Consider the following 26,126-nt stretch of genomic DNA (forward strand, 5'->3'; position numbering starts at 1 on the left):
GTGTTCATGATTAACCATCCCAATATTGTGATGATGGGCTGATGAACAGATATCAACTTTGGTGGTTACACGGATTTTTATGTGAAACAGTTGAATGGCAGATCGATGACAATGACAGTTTTCCATGTTTTGTGGGCTGCATGCCATAAGGCGAGAGTAAGACAGATGTCTTGAGTCATACAGACAATAATTATTGCGTATTACATTCATATGCTCTGGTATATTATTGTTTATCCAGGGTGTCTATGACCCGGGACAACTGGGAGATCCGGGAAAAACCCGGGAATCTCTTTGAGTTCCGGGAATTTTTCATTGTTTTAGTTTTCAGTTAAATTTTTGTGATTTTGACTGGTAAGAACCAATACTCTAACAAAACAATTTACTGTATCCCACTTCTGCAGAATAATACTGCAACCACAAAACATGAACGAGAGAAGGGGGGGGGGGGGGGGGGGGGGGAAACGAAAATAAAACTTAAGTCGCAATGAAAATGCGCCATATACAATAACAAAACACAGTGCTCATACAACCATCTGCCAACAGCAAAGTGTGTCAAAGGCTTTAGGAAGACTGTGCAGTGCTTCTTAACAACAAATTGCCTCCAATGAGCATGACGTGACAGTTTTTTACATTAGATTCATTTTAATGCAAGATCTTTTAATGTTTCACACGTACGAACATGTCGGCTTCCTGCGTCATTGTAGCTGCGAAAGTGCTGTGACTCCTGTTGTCTGGCGCTCTCTGGCAACTGCTAAATTGTACCTTTCTAATAGGTCACGGAAAAATATTGCCAAGTTACTTTCAAAGTAAATTTCCTTTTATGTAAGACAAACTATGTGAGAAAGTGTACGACGAATTTTTTAAATCACAGAGCGTTTGACTATCATTTAAAAATCAACTTTTTGGGGACGACCATATGAAGAATTTCGAGTGCCGAAGATCAGACACTTACGTCGTTAGTAAAAAATTTTACTGGCACATTTATGTGATGTGTGACGCGCAAAAAATATCAACAATATATGTGGAAGCTTAGCTTCTCTTGCAGCTTAGTAATCTTGGAGACCAATATTATATGTGATAGCTTTGCTTTTCTTGTAGCAACAATTGTACATTAATTTAAGCCATTAATTTTTATTTGTGTGTTCGCGCTACTTAAGAATGATCTTGCTATTGGCTGACTACCTCACGTGTCAAATGCTGTCATCAGCTGGCGAGATCAGTTGACATGAACTGTGACTGGCTTACAAAAGCGCGTTGCAATCTCGATTTTAATGCTTCGGAAAGTAAAAGATCTTTCCAAAACGTGTTTTTTCCCCCTGAGTTTCATTTTCTAAAGTGCCGGGAAATTCGATGCCAGTGTATAAAACCATAAAAGGATTGCTAAGTGCCAAGAAAAAGCATACTGTCACTTAATATGGAAAAAGTGTATTTTCACCCGGGAGGAAGTGTATTTTCAACAGGGAAATCCGGGAAAAATCGGGGAATTATTTTTTCTTGTCCATGTAGACACCCTGTTATCCTATAGTGTCCCGTACTATTGTTTATAGCAGAGTGAATTAAGAGATTATATAAAGTGCGTTTTGCCAACTAATTCCTCAACTATTTTGACCATTGTTTACAAATGAACAGTGATTTAAAAAAAAAAAAAAAAAACTGTAAATCTGTATTACACTGTGGGTCGACAGCTTACTTTGACAGTGTGTGATTAGTGCTGTCGTAAACTGTTACACACAATAAAAGGGCATAAAATGATTTGTTTCTTTGTTTTAAAAAGTGATATCCAAAAAGGGTATTTTTTTGATATTGCTTATTGGTGTTTTCTTTTGCTGTTCCTTACCGTTTAGCTGGCTTGTAGTGTTGTCACTGCAGTGAACAACTATATGTTCATCAACAAAATGTGTCAAAATATTAATCTTTAAATGATCCTAAAGAAGAGAAGGGAATAGCACTGTGAGGTAACACTTCATAAAAGAATTCTGATATACAGTCAAACCTCAGCATAAAGAATTTCATGGGACCATGAAAATTAAATCGTTGTACCAGAGCTATAATTCTAATGAGGTTTTTTTTATTTTAACTTGGAGCAAGAAGTCATGTTTTCGTGGCTGCGAAGTACATTACTGTAGCACTTTTCTGATGAAAAATAACATTGAAAGACAAATAATGAAGCACATTTTGTTTATGTAATTTATTAATATTGTACCTGTAAAATATCTTAAGTTCGTGTGCTGAAAAATTCACTTACTTTCCTTTGTTTCTTTTTTCTTAAAGGTTCTCTTGTGAATATTGTCTTTATCTCCTTTAACGCAATCAATTGCTTTGCTGAAACACTGGGGATTGAAGATGCTACTTGCTGAATGGTTTCCAACTGACCTATTAGCTCCATCAGAGTGGGGTCACACTTATAACATCACTGTCATCATCGGAATCTTCAACAGGCGAATTACCCTTTAACACTTTGAAGATTTGTTCTTTTGTGCTTCAAACACGAACACTTCATAATCCACTGACAAGTATTCAACTGCTGAAACATCTATCATTATACCAGTAAGTGCTGAATAAATCTCCAGGTCACTTTGAATATCATCCTGCACTTTTCATCGACCCCAATATTCTCACCAACGACTTGACTTTTGGAAATTCTTGAATTTTTTCATCAGTTCACAATCACATTCTCGTCTGTATTGTACAAATTTTCAGGACTGTATTTTTTCTAACAGTTTACACATGGTGTTTTTCATCCAAAATGCTGCATCACCTTAAGATGCTGATTTTTCTCCTCCTGAAATTACTTTAAAATGATCCCATGACTTTCCTTAAATCTTTGCAACCATCTATTACTTGCCTTAAAGTTAGGATCACCAAGCAACTTTGCGAAATCTAAGGCTTTTTAACATATCAACGGACCATTAATTGGTAAATTCTGCACATGCATATCATTAAACCATTGCAGTGTAGCACTGTTACAGCAGCAGCAGCCGCTATCCTCATTCTTTTTCTTGGAGGGTTAAATTTGCCATCTACAAAACATTCTTCAGTTTTTTATTTTTTAAGTAATGTAGCTAACATTGATTGTGCAAGTCCATACTTCCTCCCCATGTCTACTAGTTTCATTCTATTATCTGTCTTTGAGAACCACCTCATTTGTTTCAGAGTTCGAGCCATTGTTCAAATCTTAGTGAAGTCCAAAGTGTTTACATCAACTAAAAATAATCAGATTGCAAAAATCACGGACATTAGCGATGTGTGAGCCCAACAAAACACTTCTGTCTGCTACTGAAGCTCAGAAATGGACAAACTAAACACTCGTTCAACCAAAGGGGCTCTTTGATGTTTGCCACTCAGCACAGCTCGCCTGCAGCTGTACGCTTTTCTCTTTACTGCTAGAATAAATACAGTACTGCAGTACGTAGTGAAGTTTCCATAGTAAAGCGCTGAAAGTCTAGTAGCTAAATAAACAATACTTACCGCTATAGTGAGTTTCTTAGAAGTCGGAAATAGTAAATTCCTCAATTTTGTCTTCGTTATTACAGGGTGTTGCTAAATGTACTTCATCATTGTAATGAGGGGTCATTAACATAGTACATATAGGAACTCAGCTGGTGCCATATAAAATTATCACCGTACCCGGGTTAATCGTTGTATTGATAATCTTTATATGGAGGTTTGACTGTACAAGTTTTGTTTGAAAAGTAATGCAGTTTTTCTCCAGTGTCCCTATTGGTTTGAAAATAGTCAGAATGGCCAAGTTAGATAAAGAGGACTCATAGCTTTGCAGTGCTGCTTACCTCAGTCTGCTCTAAGCTCTGGCAGCATCATTATTGATATTTATGTAAACTTCCGGCTTGTGTCCGTACACACGATGGAGTAAATGTGTGAATAACCGTACATGTTAAGTTCTGTGCTAAACTCTACAGTAGTTTAGCCAATATGTACTAAATTACTTAGGTTTCAAGGTGGTTAAAGATATTAATGTTTGGCAGCAAAGAGGTGGAAGATGAATCCCATTGTGTGTGGCCATCAGCCAAAAAAAGTGGCCAAATGTGTGTCATGTTCATCTTATGAAGACTAATTGTTGAGTGAGTGTGCAGATCATAGGATAGGCTCTTGGGGCCAATCGTGTAAAACCAGTTGACCTTAGATTAACACAGAAAATTACCTCATATCAAGATGAACTTGGAAATTACATTGTATAACTACTAATCTCAGGTTATATGAGCATGAGCTCGGGCCATAACTGACTCATGAAATGACACAGACCAAGTGATACTCAATTGCAATCATCAGTCACAATGTAATGACTTTACAAAACAATGCTTTTGTTTCGTACAAATGTGAGTTCAAAAGAAGTAAATAATAAAGAAATCATTATTAACACAAAAATGTTACATAAATATGTGAATAAAACACAATCTCTCTCTCTCTCTCTCTCTCTCTCTCTCTCTCTCTCTCTCTCTCTCTCTCTCACACACACACACACACACACACACGGACACAAACTTTTTTTTTTATCTGATAAGGTTAGGTAAACGAAATTGTTGGCTTTGTAAGTAGTGAATGCAGATAATAAGTGATCCTCTTGGAGACAATTTGTAATTAATCTGATTATTTTAAAACATTTTATAGACTTTAATGATGATGTCATGTGACGAGGGCCTCCCGTTGGGTAGACCATTCGCCTGGTGCAAGTCTTTCGATTTGACGCCACTTCGGTGACTTGCGCGTCGATGGGGATGAAATGATGATGATTAGGACAACACAACACCCAGTCCCTGAGCGGAGAAACTCTCCGACCCAGCCGGGAATCGAACTCGGGCCCTTTGGATTGACATTCCGTCGCGCTGACCACTCGGCTACCGCGGGCAGACATAGACTTTAATGACGTAATAAGAAAGAGGAATTCGAGAGTTTTACTGTGAGAAGTTTTGTACATGTAGTTCGACAGCAGTTAGTAATGATTGAACACCTCTTATAGAATGTTTCCGAAGCTCAAGTAGCACGAACTTTACCATTCAGATTAAATGTTTATCTACAAAACAAGTGGTTAAACTGCTATGACAACTGCATGCATGTTGATGAACAAAACTAGTAGCAAGCATATGTAATTCAGTTAATAATTATCTAGTGCTGGCTCAGTAGTTACATTCTGGAGTACCGTCCAGAGCATCTCAGGTTTGATCCCAGGTAAGTTCTCAGAATTCTTTTTTTCACTTGCCATTTCTTTCGTGTTTGGTAGTTGTGTCGATTTGCAAACCATAGAGTTATTTAAAATTAGGACTCAGAGTAAATTAATTGTGTAGCATTTACTATAGCTGCAGCATTAGACTTGCACGAAATGAAATAGCTGTCAGTTCACTGGATGAGGAGCCTGAAATAAATGACACTGTATTTGTCAGTAGAAGAGTCTATGAAGAAATTACAGCACCAGCAGAAAATCAAGCTAACAATAGTCTCAATCCAAGGGCAGCATTTACTAACATCTACATTTACATCCATACTCCGCAAGCCATCTGACGGTGTGTGGCGGAGGGTACCTTGAGTACCTCTATCGGTTCTCCCTTCTATTCCAGTCTCGTATTGTTCGTAGAAAGAAGGATTGACGGTACGCCTATATGTGGGCTCTAGTCTCTCTGATTTTATCCTCATGGTCTCTTTGCGAGATATACGTAGGAGGGAGCAATATACTGCTTGACTCCTCGGTGAAGGTATGTTCTCGAAACTTCAACAAAAGCCCATACCGAGCTACTGAGCATCCCTCCTGCAGAGTCTTCCACGGGAGTTTATCTTATCATCTCCGTAACACTTTCGCAATTACTAAGTGATCCTGTAACGAAGCGCGGTGCTCTCCGTTGGATCTTCTTTATCTCTTCTGTCAACCCTATCTGGTACGGAGCCCACACTGGTGAGCAGTATTCCAGTAGTGGGCGAACAAGTGTACTGTAACCTACTTCCTTAGTTTTCGGATTGCATTTCCTTAGGATTCTTCCAATGAATCTGTCTGGCATCTGTTTTACCGACGATCAACTTCGATTTTAAATCACTCCTAATGCGTACTCCCAGATAATTTGTGGAATTAACTGCTTCCAGTTGCTAACCTACTATATTGTAGCTAAATGATAAGGGATCTTTCTTTCTATGTATTCTCAGCACGTTACACTTGTATACATTGAGATTCAATTGCCACTCTGCACCATGCGTCAATTCGCTGCAGGTCCTCCTGCATTTCAGTACAATTTTCCATTGTTACAACCTCTCAATATCACAGCGTCATCCGCAAGAAGCCTCAGTGAACTTACGATGTTATCCACAAGGTCATATATATGAATAGCAACGGTCCTACGACACTCCCCTGCGGCACACCTGAAATCACTCTTACTTTGGAAGACTTCTCTCCATTGAGAATGACATGCTGCGTTCTGTTATCTAGGAACTCTTCAATCCAATCATACAATTGGTCTGATAGTCCATATCCTCTTACTTTATTCATTAAATGGCTGTGGGGAACTGTATCGAACGCCTTGCGGAAGTCAAGAAACATGGCATCTCCCTGTGAACCCATGTCTATGGCCCTCTGAGTCTCGTGGACGAATAGCATGAGCTGGGTTTCACACGATCGTCTTTTTTGATACCCATGCTGATTCCTACAGAGTAGATTTGTAGTCTCCAGAAAAGTTATTATACTCGAACATAATACATGTTCCAAAATTCTACAAGTGATTGACATTAGAGATATAGGTCTATAGTTCTGCACATCTGTTCAATGCCCCTTCTTGAAAACAGGGATGATCTGTGCCCTTTTCCAATCCTTTGGAATGCTACGCTCTTCTAGAAACCTACGGTACACCGCTGCAAGAGGGGGGGGGGGGGGGGGGGGGGGGGTGGCGGCAAGTTCCTTCGCATACTCTGTGTAAAATCGAACTGGTATCCCATCACGTCCAGCTGCCTTTCCTCTTTTGAGAGATTTCAATCATTTCTCTATCCCTTTGTCGTCTATTTCGGTATCTACCATTTTGTCATCTGTGTGACAATCTAGAGAAGGAACTACAGTGTAGTCTTCCTGTGTGAAACAGCTTTGGAAAAAGACATTTAGTATTTCGGCCTTTAGTCTGTCATCCTCTGTTTCAGTACCATTTTGGTCAAAGAGTGTCTGAACATTTTGTTTTGATCCACCTACCGCTTTGACATAAGACCAAAATTTCTTAGGATTTTCGGCCAAGTCAGTACATAGAACTTTACTTTCGAATTCATTGAACGCCTCTCGCATAGCCCTCCTCACACTACACTTCGCTTCGCGTAATTTTTGTTTGTCTGCAAGGCTTTGGCTATGTTTATGCTTGCTGTGAAGTTCCCTTTGCTACCGCAGCCGTTTTCTAACGCGGTTGTTGTACCACGGTGGCTCTTTTCCATCTATTACGATCTTGCTTGGCACATACCCATTTAATGCATATTGTACGATGGTTTTGAATTTTGTCCGCTGATCCTCAACACTATCTGTACTTGAGACAAAACTATTGTGTTGAGCCATCAGGTATTCTGTAATCTGCCTTTTGTCACTTTTGCTAAACAGAAAAATCTTTCTACCTTTTTTAATATTTCGATTTAAGGCTGAAATCATTGATGCAGTAACCGCTTTATCATCGCTGATTCCCTGTTCTGCGTTAACTGTTTCAAATAGTTCGGGTCTGTTTGTCACCAGAAGGTCTAATATGTTATCGCCACGAGTCGGTTCTCTCTTTAACTGCTCAAGGTAGTTTTCAGGTAAAGCACTTAAAAAAATTTCACTGTATTCTTTGTCCCTACCACCCGTTATAAACGTTTGAGTCTCCCAGTCTATATCCGGCAAATTAAAATCTCCACCCAGAACTATAACATGGTGGGGAAATCTACTCAAAATATTTTCCAAATTATTCTTCAGGTGCTCTGCCATAACAGCTGCTGAGCCAGGGGACCTATAGAGATATCCAATTACCATGTTTGAGCCTGCTTTAACCGTGACCCTCACCCAAATTATTTCACATTTTGGATCTCTGTCAATTTCCTTCGATACTATTGCACTCTTTATCGCTATAAACACGCCTCCCCCTTCACTGTCCAGCGTGTCTCTGCGGTATACATTCCAATCTGAGTTTAGAATTTCATTCCATCTGGTTTCAGCCAACTTTCCGTCCCTGTGTGGACCTTGTGACTGTTTATTAATCAGAGCAGTTCTGAGACCTTTTTATAGACACTACTGCAGTTTACTTATTCCACATTAATATTGTCATTCCCTCTTGCATTTTGCCTACTGATACCTTGTCGCGTCTCGGGAGGCATCTTGTCGGGCCCAGGGAGGGAATTCTCTAACCTAAAAAACCCAAATGTGCACTCCACAGGTACTTCGCTATACCCTTGTAGCCGCTTCCTTCGTGTAGTGCACGCCTGACCTGTTCAGGGGGACCCTACATTTATCCACCCGATAGCGGAGGTCGAGAAATTTGCACCCAGATCTCCACAGAATTGTCTGAGCCTCTGGTTTAAGCCTTCCACTCGGCTCCAAACCAGAGGACCGCAGTCAGTTCCGGGAACGATACTACAAATAGGTAGCTCAGATTTCACCCCGCGAGTGAGGCTTTCCACCTTCATCATCTCCGTCAACTGCCTGTATGAACTGAGGATGACCTCTGAACCCAGACGGCAGGGGCCATTGGTGCCGACGTGAGCAACAAGTTGCAGTCAGGTGCACCCAGTGCTCTCTATCGCTGCCGACAGGGCCTCCTCCACATCTCAGATGAGACCTCTCGGCAAGCAGACAGGGTGAACACTGGCCTCCTTCCCCGACCTTTCCGCTGTTTCCCTAAGGGGCTCCATCACCCGCCTAACGTTGGAGTTCCCAATCACTCACTAGTAAACTCCTCCCCCCGTGTGCCTGCTTGGACCTTGCTGAAGGAGCGGCCACATGTCCACTCACAGGCAGAGCAGGCGATGCCACATGGCCAGCCTCCACATTGACCCCCCGCCTCGTGTGCCGTGAACGCCGCTGAACCCGCCACTCCCCTTGGGGAGCGGGTGGCCCAACCGTGCCTGGTACCCACAAAGATGTTTCGACAGCAGCAACCATGGGTGAAGCATGGAACACTTGGGGTGTACCATGTGACGCACCAGACTCTCCACTGCCGCTACACTCCGAGGCAGCAGCCTGAAGATGGCTGACCGCAGCCATCAGAACGCTCAGCTGTTCACGAACAGTGGCCAGCTCCTCCTGCGTCCGTACACAGCAGTCACACATCCTATCCATCCTAAGAAATCAATTTACTGTAGAGTGTTAATCAGCTTTTAACTAAACTGCTAATTCACTAAAGTGTGGCTGAAAGCTGACTAAACTGTGGTTACTAGACACTTCTTGTTGGAAACAATGAAAATAGCACTACCTGTCTCTTGACTATATTCAAAACAAACACTAGCACTACTGGCACTACAGCTGACTAAAGGGACTCTGGCTGTATTCAAAACAAACACGAAATCTATCGAACACTATTACTACCACTCAAAAATTAAAGCTTCCTAAAAGCAAAAACACATGGAAGAAGTAGTGACAAGTAAGAAAAATACAGTTAGTACTTAAATTAACGTAGCTCGCTGGACAGCAGACGTGACGCAGACAGCAGTTACGACGACACACGGATGTCAACAACATATTTACATAAAAAAAACAGTTACATAATTGGAATTAATTTATGAAATGTCAGTTTGGAAGGCTGATTTACTTTTAATTTCTCTTGTTTCAGTGTTACCATTCTTATTTCATATTGCACAAGCAGGCCTGTATTTTTATTTTGTGTTTGCTTTTAAGGTACTCCATTATTTTTTTTTTTTCTAAAATTGGCATTTTATATCAAGGACTTTGCTAGATAGGATTCTAAGATTGTAGATTCTGTAACAAAATCGCATCTTGTGTGTTGCATGCCTTCTTGTAATTAGATGTTACTTTTACTTAAAAATATGTGATGTATTGCTGTCACAGATAAGTTACCCTATTGTTCTTACCAGCTCAACATAAAAATTCCTTGCTTTGTCTTCATTTTCAATGTCACCAACAAGGAGAACAATGTTTTCATTTGAAGTTACAGTCAGCTTCTCATTTAATGATGGGGAGCAACTAGAGCATTCAGTGTTGTTTAAATCTGTATCAGAACAAGAAATGAAGAAGAATGTTATGAATAATATTAAAAATTACCTTTTATTTAGCAAATTAGTTTTAAAAAAAAAAATCTGAGCATATTAAAATCTATACAAACCACCACTGTAACTTCAGGAAGAAAATCTGCATTATCGTCATAGCAGTTGTCAATATGAGTAAATTGTGGCTTCAGGGATGCAGTTGGCTTCTGTCCATTTTTTGTAACAGAAAACCTAGTGCAAGTATCACCTCTGTTTTTATGTATTTTGACCTCAGTAAGTTTTGACACTGTTCTTGCTTCAGTTTACAACAACACAAGTATCCATATAAAACTGAAATGTAATAACTGTAAAGTGTGTCTTAACATTATACATTTTCATGTGTGAATGTTTTCTTGGTCCTTTCCTTGATAATGTCATATGACATTCTCAAACTTTCCTAGTCATGATTTGCTTCAATATTTTGTGAATTAAAGTCAACAGTAATTTCTTTTCAGGCTTTTTGTTTGTAGGCTGCAGTAACTTTATCAGCTTTTTGCTTCCTGTTGTGTCCTTATGCGGGGAGAGTATAATTTCCAGGTATAAATATTTTTTGACTGAGGAGAAGTTTCAAGATCATATCTTTTGCTGTGTACTTTCTCAATCTTTGCAATATGACACCTTCGTTTTTTTAAATAATATGTATGTGTGATGTAAGATTAATATCTTTGGCTGAAGAATGATACAGTAATCATTTGAGTAACTGCTTCTAGCAGTGTTGCTAAGCATGTTTTGTGCTAATTTAGATCAACACTAAACCTTGTTCACTAGATCCAAGTTTAGTGTTACACAGTAGAGCAGATTTCTGAACCGAGTTCAGTTTCTGAATGAAGATAAAAATTGATACCCAGTCAGTGATATTTACACAATTGGCCCTAAACCAATGTCTAAGATGTAGCTGGTAACAGTATGAACATTTTGGCCAAGCTGATCCAAAAACTATTAACTGACAATCACAAGAACAACTGAGTGGTGATCACAAGTGAACTTTGGAATGTTTACAAATTAAACCCTATTTGCTGGACAGTGTCATTACCAGCATTGAAAGAAAAGCGTTTGGCTATGACCCAGAGAAAGAGTGCCATACTTATGAATGGCACACCTCAGGTTCCCCTCTGAATGAGCAAGTTGAAATTGAAACTCATTGTAACAGTCTTTTGTAGCTCTCGGAGAACTCGTACCTCAAAGGCAATCAGTCAGTACTAAGAAAGGTCTTCCAAACACAGAAAGAAAATGCCAAGACCTGTCAGTTGCACCACTACAATACCCCCAGCCCCACCCCTCTACATGTCTGGAAGTTCCTGGTCAAGCTCAAATTGGCAATACTATCCCATCTCCCCGAAAGTCCTTGCCTAGCTCTGGCAGAATTTTTCCTGTTCCTCAAAATCAAGACCAGTTTGAAAGCAATCACCTTTTGTGACCAACAAGGGGACTGGATATCTATGACAATGTGGATGCGTACACTGCATGGCAAGGTTGCTCAGAAGAATGTGGAGATAATGAAACTGGTGTGCCTGAAATAATTTTAAATTTTTCTAACAGTATCTTGGTTTTTACAAATATAATTGCTTTACTTTTTGGACACTCCCCATAAAGCTACATTGAACAAGTTTTCACAGAAACCCAATGGGTTCATCTGTGTGAGCACTTTTAGGTTACCCCAAACTATTCTGCTTTAGAAACTCCAAATACAGAGACCTATCATTTCTGGTGTTCATTGAAGGAATTCTTTAAATTGCAAAAATTGCATTCTGTATAGAGCTTCAACAGTTCTTTTGAAAATACATTTGTACATAGATTCAGCTTTTGCACCCAGCATTGAAAACTGCGTAAGTGACCCCAACTGCTTTTAAAGAATTGGTGTAGTTGTTCATGTGCAGTATCACTTATTATTGCCTTTTCATTGTTGTATCAAGTGTTGTATTGTTATAGAGTAACCTATATTACACCAGCACACTTGGATTAGTGGTGTCCAGAATGTGTACACCAACTATATAATTTTTTTGACCTTTGTTTCATCAATCTTCAGTAGCACAGCAAAAATATGATCATCAGTTCTGTCACTTTTCTGATTGGCTTATATTACCACATCCTTACCAGCCAGCTCCTCCATCACATAATCTTTGTGCTATAGTAAAGACACAATAATCTCCCTCATTTTCAAACAAGGGATATTACCTGGATCTTAAAACAAACTATTACCACTCTGCTTATTATTTGATCATTACTCTGTTAAATATAAAACTTCCGCTTGGAAAATATAATTTGACTTTCATGTTTTTTACTATCTTGTAATCGCAGCTCCCATTGAATGAATTTGTTCATCCATTGCAGAAAATTATCATTTTCGTGTTTGTGGAGCAGTATTTGCCTTCACAAAGTTTTCCACAGCCCTTTGAAGTAGATATTGAATATCACTTTTCTTCTTCAAAGTCATTTCAAAGGTGCTGCTAATAGGAGGTTGCCACTTTTGTGGTACTTCGACAAGCTTCGTTATGTTTCTCTTGCACGTTTCACTATGCACATATTTTAAAATACTATATTCCCAGTCTCACAAAATTTTGCTGTCGCAGTATTAAAATACTGTTGATTTATCTGGAGCAGAACTGTGGATTTAAATTCTGATTTAAATTCTGATGCCCTGCTGTCAGCAATCACTGCGTGCTTCTTTTAGCAGTGCTGAACATTAGTTTAATACATTTTTTCTTGATTGAGATAAAATATCAATTACATTTGTTCTTTTGTGAGATTTCTTGAATTTCGATGGTGCTGCATTGTCGTGTGGGCATCTGCGTGAAACTACTCCACCACACGACTAAAAATATGGCAGTGAAACAAATTGTAGCTAAATAAGTATGGTTAAAAAGAACAAACGTTGAACACAGAAACTTTTCCAAGGGTTTTCAAGCTAATTTTCACATAGTTCACTTGATATTAAGTATTTTGTTCATTGTGTAGTATACATTACAATCTGTGTTTGCAATCAAGACTCTTTGTTTGCAATTGACTATTTACATGAAATAGGCTTCATTGCAAGTACATAAATACAATACAGATGATTCAGCAAGTTCTGATGTTATTCAGAAAATTAAAATCAGTAATGTGCATGTCAGAGAACTCATTCATTTTGCACAGTTGGTTGTTTGTCAGAAGCTCATTAAGTTTTCCAGTGATACTGACCAAGCAGAGAGTGATAATATATGGAACAATCTGAGGATTTCTAGCTTTTGGTAGCCTGTGCCCTTGGTATGTTAAAATTTTCCTTACTTCTGGTATTTTTGTGATGAATTTATTTATGGCAATATGAGCCAGGTAAAAATAGGACAGCAGTATTCCATAGAGCCAGCCCTACACATATGTACAGTCTTTTTCTTTTTATATTGAAAATGTTAACGATATGAGAAGAGTGTCCCCATCTCAGTCAGCCATGCAAAATATGTCACTGGAAGAGCCCAAAATGTATCATATAATCACTGCTATTCATATCTTTGTTTTGTCTATAGATAAGAGACCTGTGATATGTTTTTGCATACCTTATTAACAGGTTCTTCCCAATTAAATTTTGGTCAGTATGAGTTCTGACAAGTTTGGTTCTCTATATCCTTACACAACCAGTTATTTAGTTCTCTTGTGCTATACCCAGGTGACACTGAAGATAAATATATTTGTGTGCTGACTGTTTGCTACTGTAGCTTCTGAATTGCTGAATGCTAGTAATGATTAGAAAGATAAATACTATATACTATGTAATTCTGATCAGACTTCTATGAATGCAGAGGCAACATACATGAGAAATGAATGCTGGAAAATTTTTATATAATTGAAAAGGAATTTCATTAAACTAGTCAAAGCTTCAGTCAAGTCTCCTGAAATCTGATTACCATGCTGTAATACTCTATTAAATCACACACACACTCTGAAATTTCGAGTATGATTCATTTGATTTTACTAGAGGATGCAAAGACGGGAACTTGTTGGAACATGATAAAGATAGAAGAATCATTACAGAGGAATTTCTACTCAACCAGAATTATTGGAAAACATAAGTTCATGTTTTATTTCCCCTTTTGGTGAATTTTCCAAACAAGACATGTATCGCTGTGGTCACTGATATTATTGTATCAGCACTTTCTTCATTAACATGATGATGATCATCATCATCATCATCATGCTTGCAATATGAAACAATTATCATATTGTGAAACAGTATAGTTACAAGTTATAAAAGTAAAAGGCAAATGGGAAGTAGAATCATGAACAGTAGACAGTAACTGCAAGTCAGTTTGAAATTTGGGTAAACTACAGTAAAATGAAAACTTGTACCAACTGCCCTAAAGCCACTAAGAGAGAGTATTTAAAAGAACTTTATTAGTGGTGGTTAAGACATATACAAAATTCCTATTTACAAGAACACTGTTTTAGTACACATTGATGAAGGTACTGTATAAATGCATCATAAATGTGACATCACATCTGTTGATTGTTAAATAAGGTTGATTGTACCAGAGACAGTTAGATTTTAACCCTGCTAAAGAAGTCCAATGTTCCTGTCAAGAAAAGGACACCATTTACCATTCTAATCTCTCTTCATTTGCACATATTGGTGACAAAGCAGTTTAGCAATAAACACATGCGTATTATTCAGTGAACATGCAAATAATTACTGGACAATCATTACTTAAAAATCAGTTGTATCAAATGTTAAAAGAGCATTGGAGGGGATTTGTTTTCTCCTGCATCAGTTTTTGTGTTGTAAACATGATCTACCTATTTAGAAGAAAATTACTGCATTAACTTCCAAGGCAATGGTGATTGAAGGTGTCATACCAGGATTGATTAACTCTGCTATCCAGGAATAATCAAAGGTTGCCCCACTGATCAGTGTGATTATGAAGATATGGCTTTTTTTACCCTCATCTTCCAAGTAGTTGACTGGAGGAAGAAATTGGCTCTGGCCATGTTAATGGAGCTATCCAAGAATTTGCCTAAAGTCATTTAGGGGAACGTTAATTAGGATGCATAGGCAGAGATTTTAACTTTGTTCCATCTGAATACAAATCAACAAGTTCCTGAATTACTGTGCAACCTAACTTGTTGTAGCCACACTGTCTTGTTGTTACTAATTCAAGTTCAGATTGCAGGTTTAACTGTGTGTCTGTTGTATGTAAAAGGTCGTAGTCATTAGTTGGCTGGAAAAGCTGTGTTGTGTACTGAATGGCTGAAATATTAATTTTAGCTAGGACTTTTCAATTTGTGAAGCTGTCCTCAGGGGCTCAGCATTCATTTGCTGGGGAACGTTAATTAGGATGCATAGGCAGAGATTTTAACTTTGTTCCATCTGAATACAAATCAACAAGTTCCTGAATTACTGTGCAACCTAACTTGTTGTAGCCACACTGTCTTGTTGTTACTAATTCAAGTTCAGATTGCAGGTTTAACTGTGTGTCTGTTGTATGTAAAAGGTCGTAGTCATTAGTTGGCTGGAAAAGCTGTGTTGTGTACTGAATGGCTGAAATATTAATTTTAGCTAGGACTTTTCAATTTGTGAAGCTGTCCTCAGCGGCTCAGCATTCATTTGCTGGGTACGGGCGTGGCGACCCTGGCGTTCCTGAGCTGAGGACTGGTAAGTGCCGCCAGTCCCCTGTTACCGTAAGCTCTGAGCATAGTTCAGCGACCACCGTGCGGCGTGGCGGTGGAACGTTGTGTGTCTCAGGGAATGGGGATCTTGGCTTGACTGCCTGGGTTGCGAGGATAGAATAAACCTCTATAAACAACCCCTCAATCTCAAGGTGTGCTGCACACTGATGAGATGCATGGCTGTTGAGGTGGAACAGATGTTAGTGGGCAACCTCTGGGGAACCTGCTGCACCTCAGTTGTATAAGACTTACCTAGGCATGTGGGGCTCTGTCTAGGTGGACTTCTAGTTCCCTAGCTGCTTGTAGGACCGAGATGGATCCTTCGAAATCCTCTTTTCCTCCTCCTAGCGGAAAGGATGGGCCACTGGAAGGTTCTAACACCCAATCTCTCAAGAGGGCCTGTGCTGTCAGCCCCCTGACTCTGGCACATCTTTAACAAGTAAAGTCTTTAGTAACAGAATGCATTCTGGTAATCAGAACGTGTTTCTCATTGTGAAACGGAAGGAGGGTAGTTTTGAGAAGGTTTCGCCCTTCTATATACAAAAGGGTTTGGAGGGCATCTGTGGCTCCTTAAAATCAGTGAAGAGTTTGTGTAATGGGACCATGCTAGTGGAAACTTCCAATTCCCAGCAAGCAACTAACCTCCAAGCTTCTAAATGCCCTGGGGAGTATGCCATAGACACTGAACTGCACACTTGAATTATACCAAAGGTGTTGTGATATGCCGTGTCTAGTCGACATTCCCAAGGAAGAACTGTAACGTGAGTGGGCTCTGGAAGGTATCGTTGATGTACAATATATCATGAGGAGGGTTGATGGCAGTCTTGTCAAATCCGACTCCTTCATTCTGACCTTCACTAGCACGAAACTTCCTGAACATGTTACAGCTGGCTCCTTCGCCTTAGTGTGAGACCTTATTTCCCGACCCCAATGCGCTGTTTTAAATGCCAGCATTTTGGGCATACCACCATAGGGTGTAAAGGCAAAGTGACTTGTGGCAACTGTGGTAAGGCTGCTCATGAAGGAGTTAGTTGCTCATCTCAAGCCAAATGTATCAATTGCTCTGTAAACCACCTTGTATGAAGTAGGGACTGCCAAATATTTTTAGAGGAACACAAAGTCCAGGAAATAAAAACAACCAAGCCTATCCCCTTCGGTGAGGCCAAAAAGATCTAAAAGTCGATACAACCTCCCACATTTGCTACATCTTTTGCATCCATGGTTCAGAAGCCTACTCCAAAAGCCGATGCCTCTGTGCAGACAGAGGTGGGAGTGTTGGCACTAACACCTGCAGCTGTCAGTGCACTTGCAACACAGCCAGTGTTTCAGAGCCTGTAGCCCCTCCTTGGATGGCAGACAAAGGTACAGTGGCAAACTTGGGCCAGCCCCTGGCGCCTCCAACAGCTGAGGATGTTCCAAAGCCCAGTACGGCCATCATCACTCCCACGTCGGCCACCCCAAAGCCCACCAAACTGCAGAAATCTGCTATACAGCAGCAACAGTGGGTCAAATCATGTGGTAAACCGTCTTACCATGCAAATGTCGTTTTACATGAGGCTTCATCTAACTCTTCCCCAGAGCTCATGGAGTATGACGTATGTGTTGGGCAATCATCTCACCCCGTGCCTACCGAGTGAGGTGGCGCAGTGGTTAGACACTGGACTCTCATTCGGGAGGACGACGGTTCAATCCCTCATCCGGCCATCCTGATTTAGGTTTTCCGTGATTTCCCTAAATCTCTCCAGGCAAATGCCAGGATGGTTCCTCTCAAAGGGCACGGTCGACTTCCTTCCCTGTCCTTCCCTAATACGATGAGACCAATGACCTCGCTGTTTGGTCTCCTTCCCCAAAAAACAACCAATCACACCACGCCTGCCCCTCCACCTGCTGCAGTCTCCCTACCCCATCGGAGAGACAGGATGAAGGTGCTACCCTCGTCATAGATGGCTCCCATACTTCAGTGGAGCTTGCAGGGGTTCAGGACACATGTGGAGGAACTTCGTCTACACTCTAAGGGTAGACCACTATGTCTGTGTCTCCAGGAGACTTATTTCCATCCATCATACTCCCCTGAGCTACGAGGCTATACACTCCACAAAAAGGACGACCTGCGTGGAGAGAGAGCTAGAGGAGGCATAGGTATTTTCGTCAGGACGGACTAACACTCCTCGCCTCTCTCGCTTACGACGACTTTACAGGCCGTCGCTGTGTCCGTGCGCGTGCGTCATCCATTGACTGTTTGTTCACTTTACTTGACCCACATGATGCACTTGATGAAGCGGCCCTCACCGACCTTCTTACACAGCTCCCCACAACAATTCATTATTTGTGGTGATTTTAATGCCCACAATGTGCTTTGGGGCTCTGCAATTACCTGTCCCAGGAGCGGAGCAATTGAAAGGCTTCTCCTGTCATCCTGTGCCTACTTGCTCAATGGAGGACAGAGCACTCACTTCTGCACATCGACTGGATCATTCTCTGCCATTGATCTCTCACGTTGCTCTCCAGCTCTTGCTGCCATTGCTCAAAGGGAAGAGGTTGCTGACTTGCACGGCAGTTATCACTTCCCAATCTGGATTCACTTGCCAGATGGCATGGGCCCCGAAAGGAGGCCACCAAGATGGGTGCTCAGTGGAGCCGACTGGACACTTTATAGCCAGTTGGCCCAGTTCAAACACTGTGCGAATGTTGAGGCTTGGGTGGATCATATTACCAAAACGGTCTACCACGCCGCTGCAGCACCCATTCCACAGTCCATAGGCTACCGGAAGAGGCAACCTGTCCCTTGGTGGAGTGCTAAATGCTGCTCTGCAATCGGGAACAGGCGTGCGGCTCCGTGTTGGTTCCAGTGTTGGTCGACTGCTGAGAATCTTGCAGCCTTTCGGGTGGCGAGGGCAAAATGTCGCCGCATTATTCGTGAGAACAAGAAGAGGTCATGGCAACAGTTCCTGAACACCATTAATCGTTCCACCAAAAGTTCTGTTGTGTGGGAAACCATCAGGAGAATTTCTGAGAGAGGAGGGAGGTGCCCCATGGCTTCTGTAATGAATAGCGGCACTCTCCACACGGATCTGCAAGACATTGCCCAGACTATGGCAGCGTATTTTGCCACGGTTACTGCAACAACCAGTCAGGATCCGGGTTTCCAGCGCCATAGAGCAGTTGCTGAGAGGTGTAGTCTGGACTTCCAGTCCACCTCTCATGAAGTTTACAACTGCCCATTTTCTATGTGGGAGCTGGATTCTGCATTGTCTGCAGCTTGTGACACACCCCCTGGTCATGACAGGATTCATTACAGTATGCTATGGCACCTCACAAGGCGCAACAAAGAAATCCTCCTCACACTTTTTAATGCCATTTGGGCGTCAGGTCACTTTTCTGACTTGTGGCGTGAGGCAGTTTTAATTCCTTTTTTAAAACCTGGGAAAGACCGCATGAGCTCGAGTAGCTACTGTAGTGTTGCCCTCACTAGTGGACATGGGAAAGACCTTGGAGCGGATGGTCAACCGCTGCCTTGTATGGATGTTAGAATCCCGGCAACTCCTTAGTCACTCTCAGTCTGGGTTCAGGAGGTTTCGATCCACCTTCGATAACCTTGCCCTCCTGGAGGTGGCTATCCAACAAGCTTTCCTACACAGTCACCACCTTCTAGGTGTATTTTTTGACATCAAGAAGGCGTACAATACCACTTGGAGGTGTCTCAACCTGGAGCAGATTCACGAATGGGGTTTTCATGGTTGTCTTCCTCTTTTTATTCAGTCTTTCCTCTTGCCGCAATATTTTAGATACCGAATTTGTGATGTCCTGTCTGACCGCTTTGGGCAGGAGAACGGTGTCCCTCAGGATAGTGTTTTAAGTGTCACTGTCTTTGCCATCGCTATTAATAGCATTACCTCCATAGTGAAAAGTCCTGTCCAGTGTTCCTGGTTTGTGGATGATTTCTCTTTGTTTTGCTCTTCTTCAAGCCTTGCAATAACAACACGTCAGTTGCAACTTACTCTTAGACGTTTGGGGCACAGGAGCGGTTTTAAGTTTTCCCCTGAGAAGTCTGTATGTGTTCTTTTTCACCATTCTCGTTCGATTTTTAACCTTTCCTGAGTTGTGGATGAGGGACACTATCCTTACTTTTAAAGACACAGTGAGATTTCTGGGGCTCGTTTTTGACTCGAAGCTTATGTGGTTATCTCATCTTAAAGACATGAAACGACAGTCACTTAAGGCTTTGGGTATTTTGAAATGTCTTAGCCACAGTACGTGGGGAGCCGACAGGACTTGTCTGCTCCAGTTTTACAGGCCGTTTGTGCAATCTCGGCTCTATTGTGGGTGCACGGTGTATGGGTTTGCGAGGCCTTCTTACTTAAAGATGTTGGACGTTGTGCACCATGAAGGGCTTTGGTTGGCCATTGGGGCATCCATAACTAGCCCCATACCAAGCCTCTGTGCAGAGGCTGGTGAAACACCGCTTCATATGCGGCTACAGCTACTTACGGTGCGCCAGGCGTATAAAACTCTGTCCACACCATACCGTTGCTCAGCTTCCTCTGGCACGGCTATTTCATAACCGGCAAAGTGCGATGCGGCCCTATGGGATTCGAGTGCAGGATTGGCTTTATGCGATGGATATGGCTGGTCTTTGTTTTATGTCGCGGTTGGAGCAGATTTCCACCTTGGCTCATCCGGAGACCCAGACTTATTTCAGATTTGACTAATTTTAAGAAATATAGTACACCAGGTTTTACATTCCAATTTCTGTTTTTTTAACATTTTAGATGTGCATCGCAGTTTTACTGTCATTTACAGTGATGGCTCCAAACAGGAGAATTTTCTTGGGTGTTCTCTAGTGTTCCCTGATCATGTTACCTGGATTCTCCTCTCTGTTGAATATACCGTATTCGCAGCGGAGCTCCACACGATCCTGAAGACACTGGAGCTGATGAATCGTGTTTGGGGCAATCAGTTTCTCCTCCGCTCTGATTCTCTTACAGCCTTACAATCACTGCAGAATCTGTACCCAACTGAGGCGATGGTCCAGCTAATATATGACCAACTCTACCTGCTCCAACAGTGGGGTAAGGTGTCCTTCTGCTGGGTGCCTGGTCATGTAGGAATATGGGACAATGAACAGGCTGATCGGGCTGCCAAGGAGGCCTGCAGAGAGCAGGATGTGGTCCAGTGTCCTATTCCCTTGCAGTCTGTCATTTCTGCACTCCACAAGAACTGCATGGAGTTGTGGGAGGAAGAGTGGCTGGTGGTGACGGCCAATAAACTGCAGTTGATGAAGTCAACAACTCAGTCGTGGTGTTCCTCCTGTCGGTTGCTCAGGTGGGAAGAAGTGATCCTCACACGTCTTTGGATCGGGCACTGTCCTCTCACACATAGCTTTCTATTACGGCGAGAGGTTCCCCCGTTTTGTGATGCTTGTGCTGTGCACATTTCTGTCCGGCACATTTTAACAGACTGCATTTTACACCGTGATCCAAGGGCAGAAGCACAAGTTGATGGGGTTCTGCCTTGTGTTTTAGCTAACGATGAGACGTGTGTGTCTAGGGTTTTAAAGTTTTGTGATGTGTCTGGACTTTGGCCTAAACTTTTAGGCTGGAGGTTTTAATGTATTGAAGAGTGTCTGGCTCCTCCCTTTTTTCCTTGCAGTCAGCCAGCCACTTCCCTCTACCACTTTCTTCCTGTGTTGTCCATGTTTTACTGCTGACAACATGCTTCATCCCACACTTCGGTGTGGGTAGGCGCATATTTTTCAAACCTTGTTACCTGTGTTTTACGTTCTGTTTTATCTTACTGTTCTGAATATTTTCTTGACACCCGTCTCAATCTGTTACTGAGTGGGCGCTGAAGACCTTGCTGCTGTGCACCCAAAAAAACCCTCTACTACAATTGGTGAAGCTGCGGGAGATTATCAGCATGCACCATAATAACACTTTCACCAGAGAATGACTATCATTTGTTCAGCGATACAAACATGAAAGTATATACTTCAGTATGCTGAAGATTATTTTGTTCAACAGTGAAAGTAAATTGAGGCTTCTGTGGAGTGGTTGACTATGGGTGTTGTACAGACTCCAACTGATTTTTATTGTTCGTGTGACAGATGTCCTAACAGAACATATCATTCATAAATAATTGTAAACTTGATCATCATATTTTCTTCAATACACATTTTTTTCCATATTTAGTAATTGAAGACATCAGAAATTGTCATTTCTGTTGTTGTGATGATTATTTAAATTAGGCTGTGTCAACACTACCCCATAGTGTGGGTTCAGTACCAGGTGCTCTTCAGCTCACTCGCAGGCAGGCACGCACAGATAGTATAGGGTACCCACAAGACACCTCTATTACATACTTATTACACAGCCACTTGGCCAACGTTGCCCGTGTGCATTTGGCTGTGCAGAACTGTCGTACATGCAATGGCCTGACAGCTCACTGCTCACAAGTCAGGTGTTTTGTCCATCCCTACCCACCCCTGCCTGTGGGCACCTGTCTGCCTGCTGGCAGGCATGCAAGCTGGAACTGTCTGCCTACTTTAGATGTTGCGTTAACAGTAGTATAGAGTGTACATCTTCATTGTTTTCAAAATGAATGTTGATATGAAATTTGAATCAAACTGAACTATTGAATAAGCTGTATATAATCTTACTATATGAGTTGAATGATACTTTTTTACATATGAGTATTTTTATGCATGGTTATCAGTAATTTCATAATAATATTTATAGGGAATGACTAGATAATTTGATAATTTCACAGTAGCTCCAAGAACTTCCCTCTTTGAGAAGATACCCATTTAGAAATTTATTTTCAATGCTTATAAGAATCATCCAATAATTCATGATAATTTGGTATCTCTCTCCCATACTGCAAACTGAATCTTGAGAATTTAAAATTAGCAGGTGATTTATTAAATTTCTCTTTTTTTTTACAGGTGTATGGCATTGCTGTTATTATTAATCAGAATTGAGAGAAATTTTAATTTTGTGTGGCTGTGATTTTAAAATTTTGGACTGAAATGGGTTCCAGTGTAGTGTTGTTAACATGAATACTCGTACTGCTGTGGTTTAAATTTCTTATGTGCCTTTTTTTAAGCAGTCTTGCACATAAAGTTCATTAATATGCCAAGTGTGAAATGATTTTAAAATAAAATTATTTTTGAAAAAATTGTATTTATTTATTAAAAAATAAGTGAGTACTTACATATTCTTTATATTTTGATGACTAGAAGACCTATCCTTGCTGAATGTTTCTATAGAAAGTTACTCTTCTGTTTGGTACAGCCAGATCGAAAAATGTGAAAAAAAAAGCAGCATAGTAGGAGTTTGCCACTCCAAAGTTACTCACTCACACGCAAGCGCGCGCGCGCCCACACACACACACACACACACACACACACACACACACACACACACACACACACACACACTTGTTATGAAATTCCCGTTGGTTTACATTTTGTTGCATAACTGAGTTATAAATATAGTGTATGAAATATACTTTTTCACTTCGAAATGCACACAATTATTTGTTGAAGAAGCTCGAGTTACCACTTACAGTCTTCTGAGGGCACCTTTATTTTATTTGCTGTCAAAGAGAAACTGCACAGTTTAAACTATTATATAACAAAATATGTAATTAATTAATTCTATTTTTACTCTGATAGACATATATGTAAAATATGGATTATGAAATATAACACTACAAACCAAGAATGAGGATACAAACATGTATCACACATAAAATTGCAGTACAGGCTGCGATTTATGTTAAGAATTGGGCCCACTATCTGCACTAAGTTTTTATAGTTCAGGAATATATTCCCACTTCCTTCTGAGGACACAATGTCTACTGACAACAGTTTCCCTGAATTTAATATTTTACAGATGACATTGTTTGAACATATATAATGTGCATTCTCTAAGACAGGCTGTTCCAATGCTGCCCCTTCGGGTGCAAGTAACACTTGTCCAGCCTGTGGAGTTTGATTACATATGCTGTGGCCTAGCTGCAAGACTGCCTGTATGTTTGCTACTTTTCCACCTGTGCTCCTGTTTACTCCACTGCTCCTGGGCCACCATGTGAACTGGAACAGTGTACTCTTTGAGGATCTGAATTTCATTTACAAATTGGTGTATCTATTACAATTTAAATCTGAAATCTTCTTTTTAAATCCTATAAATATATTGATGTAAGTATGATAACCTGTTAGACACCTGAAAATAGTGAGTTCTAAAATACTGTGCTGGAACTTCCTGCCGGAATAAAACTGTGTGCCAGACTGGGACTCAAATCTCAGGCCTTAACCTTTCACGGGCAAGTGATTTTGCGATTGAACTTTCTAAGCATGACTCTTGACATGCCCTCACAGCTTTACTTCTACCAGTACCTTATCTCCTACCTTCCAAACTTAATATAAATTGTCTTGCATACCTTGTGGGACAAGGACTCCTGGAAGAATGGATACAGCTGAGAAATGAGTTGGGTATAGCATATCCATAGTAACACTTACTGAAGCAGCTCTCACTGAATTCACTGAATACACCCAAATAAAGACCTGCTATGTGGGGATTTAATGCATGCAATTTTCTATGGTGATGGGAAGCTTCATGCCTCCTAAACATGGGCGGTGCATACACTTCAGTACTGCTGTGAGATCATTCTTTTTATTTATTTATTTATCTATCTATATGTCTAGTTCTGTAGGACCAAATTGAGGAGCAAATCTCCATAGTCATGAAATGTTAGTACATCCAATTACAACATAAAAGTAATAACTGATAAAAAATAAAATGCTTATTCAAAATGGATGTAGCAGTATACTGCACACCTTTCTGCACAAGAGTTAGGGGAGTGCGATCCAAATGCAGACGATTTCTGTCGAGTATTAATGGAGTGAAAGCTGCTGGTTCTTGGGAATAAGGTGATATTGTTAACAAGAAATACAATACAATATGTATTGAGAGGCCAATGTCAAAATACCCAGACTACTGAGTGGGGGTTCACAAGAGGCTCGTGAACTTACACCACTTACTGCCCGAACTGCCAATTTCTGAGCCAAAAATATCCTTTTAGAATGGGAAGAGTTGCCCCAAAATATAATACCATACGACGTAAACAAAGAAGAAAAAGAGAGGATGTGTGTCTACGAGGCAATTTAGTATGTAGGTGTATGAAGAGTTGGATCTGCATGTGTGATGAACACCACAATGCACCTTTTTTTATCTATTAGTAGTTTAACAATGCGAGGGTGGGGGGAGGGGAGAGTGTGTGTGTGTGTGTGTGTGTGTGTGTGTGTGTGTGGTGTGTGTGTGTGTGTGTGTGAGAGAGAGAGAGAGAGAGAGAGAGAGAGAGAGAGAGAGAGAGAGAGAGAGAGGGGGGGGGGGGGGAGAGAGGGGGGGGGGGAGAGAGAGAGAGAGAGAGAGAGAGAGAGAGAGAGAGAGAGAGAGAGAGAGAAAATCAAACCCGAGCTGATGAATTGCCAGTTTCTGTCATTGACCACTGTGCCACGACACTGATACAGCAGATAATGTTCAATACTCTCTCATACTCTACTCATACTTCTTTAGAGTGTGTTTTACTTTTTCCTACAGTACACTCAGGTGAAATATTCTACGAACTTCAAATGGACATATACCTGCTTCTACTCACATACTCTGAGCCAAATCTATGAGCCCTGCACAATACTTCACAAGCACTTTCAAAGGAAAATATTGACCTGCTGCTGTGAGAAATGTAGCACATTTAGGCAGGGATGACATCACATCAGAGCTGCGTTCCTTCTCTGAGTTAATCATGGCAGACATAAAAGAGGATGTCTCCAACAACACTGGGAGATATTGCCTAAACAGTGACATATCATTTTGCCTCAACCACCATCACTTTCAGGCATCTATTTGGATTTTTGAGATCAGGGAGCTGCTTTGCTGCTTGCTCTCCGGTGAGTGGTAGAGCTTAACCCACCATTGACAGCCTGACTGCTGAAAGTTGCCATACATAAACAAAGCAAGTGCTATTACTACTTGCAGGCATAACGCACCTAGAGAATTTCATTGTTGGTGCTTCCTGCCTGTACTCATGACCCTTTCCAGAACATTGCCTTTTTAAAAAAATTATGTAACTTGTAGACTTCTGTCTGTCAGATTTGAGCAGGAAAGTAGTGTCCGTCGAGCAAGTATCCCTCTTCACCACTACCTTTAAAAGCACAATATGTGCAATAGGGATTTCAGTGAAATGATCCTTATTTGAGGACAGTTATGCAAATTTGTTCGTCCTCCAAACCTGCAAGA

General features: G+C 40.9%; 1 protein-coding gene across 1 annotated transcript in view; it reads left to right on the plus strand.

The window, feature by feature from the left end:
• Window positions 1-22,999, plus strand: part of LOC126297556 (aspartate--tRNA ligase, cytoplasmic) — a 109,886-nt gene extending 86,887 nt beyond the window's left edge. The window contains exon 14 of the mRNA XM_049988489.1: window positions 22,772-22,999. The gene's annotated coding sequence lies outside the window, so the exon portion shown is untranslated. The remainder of the gene's footprint in view (window positions 1-22,771) is intronic.
• Window positions 23,000-26,126: the final 3,127 nt, after the last annotated feature.

Source organism: Schistocerca gregaria, chromosome X (assembly GCF_023897955.1).
Source record: "Schistocerca gregaria isolate iqSchGreg1 chromosome X, iqSchGreg1.2, whole genome shotgun sequence".
Taxonomy (NCBI): Eukaryota; Metazoa; Arthropoda; class Insecta; order Orthoptera; family Acrididae; genus Schistocerca; species Schistocerca gregaria.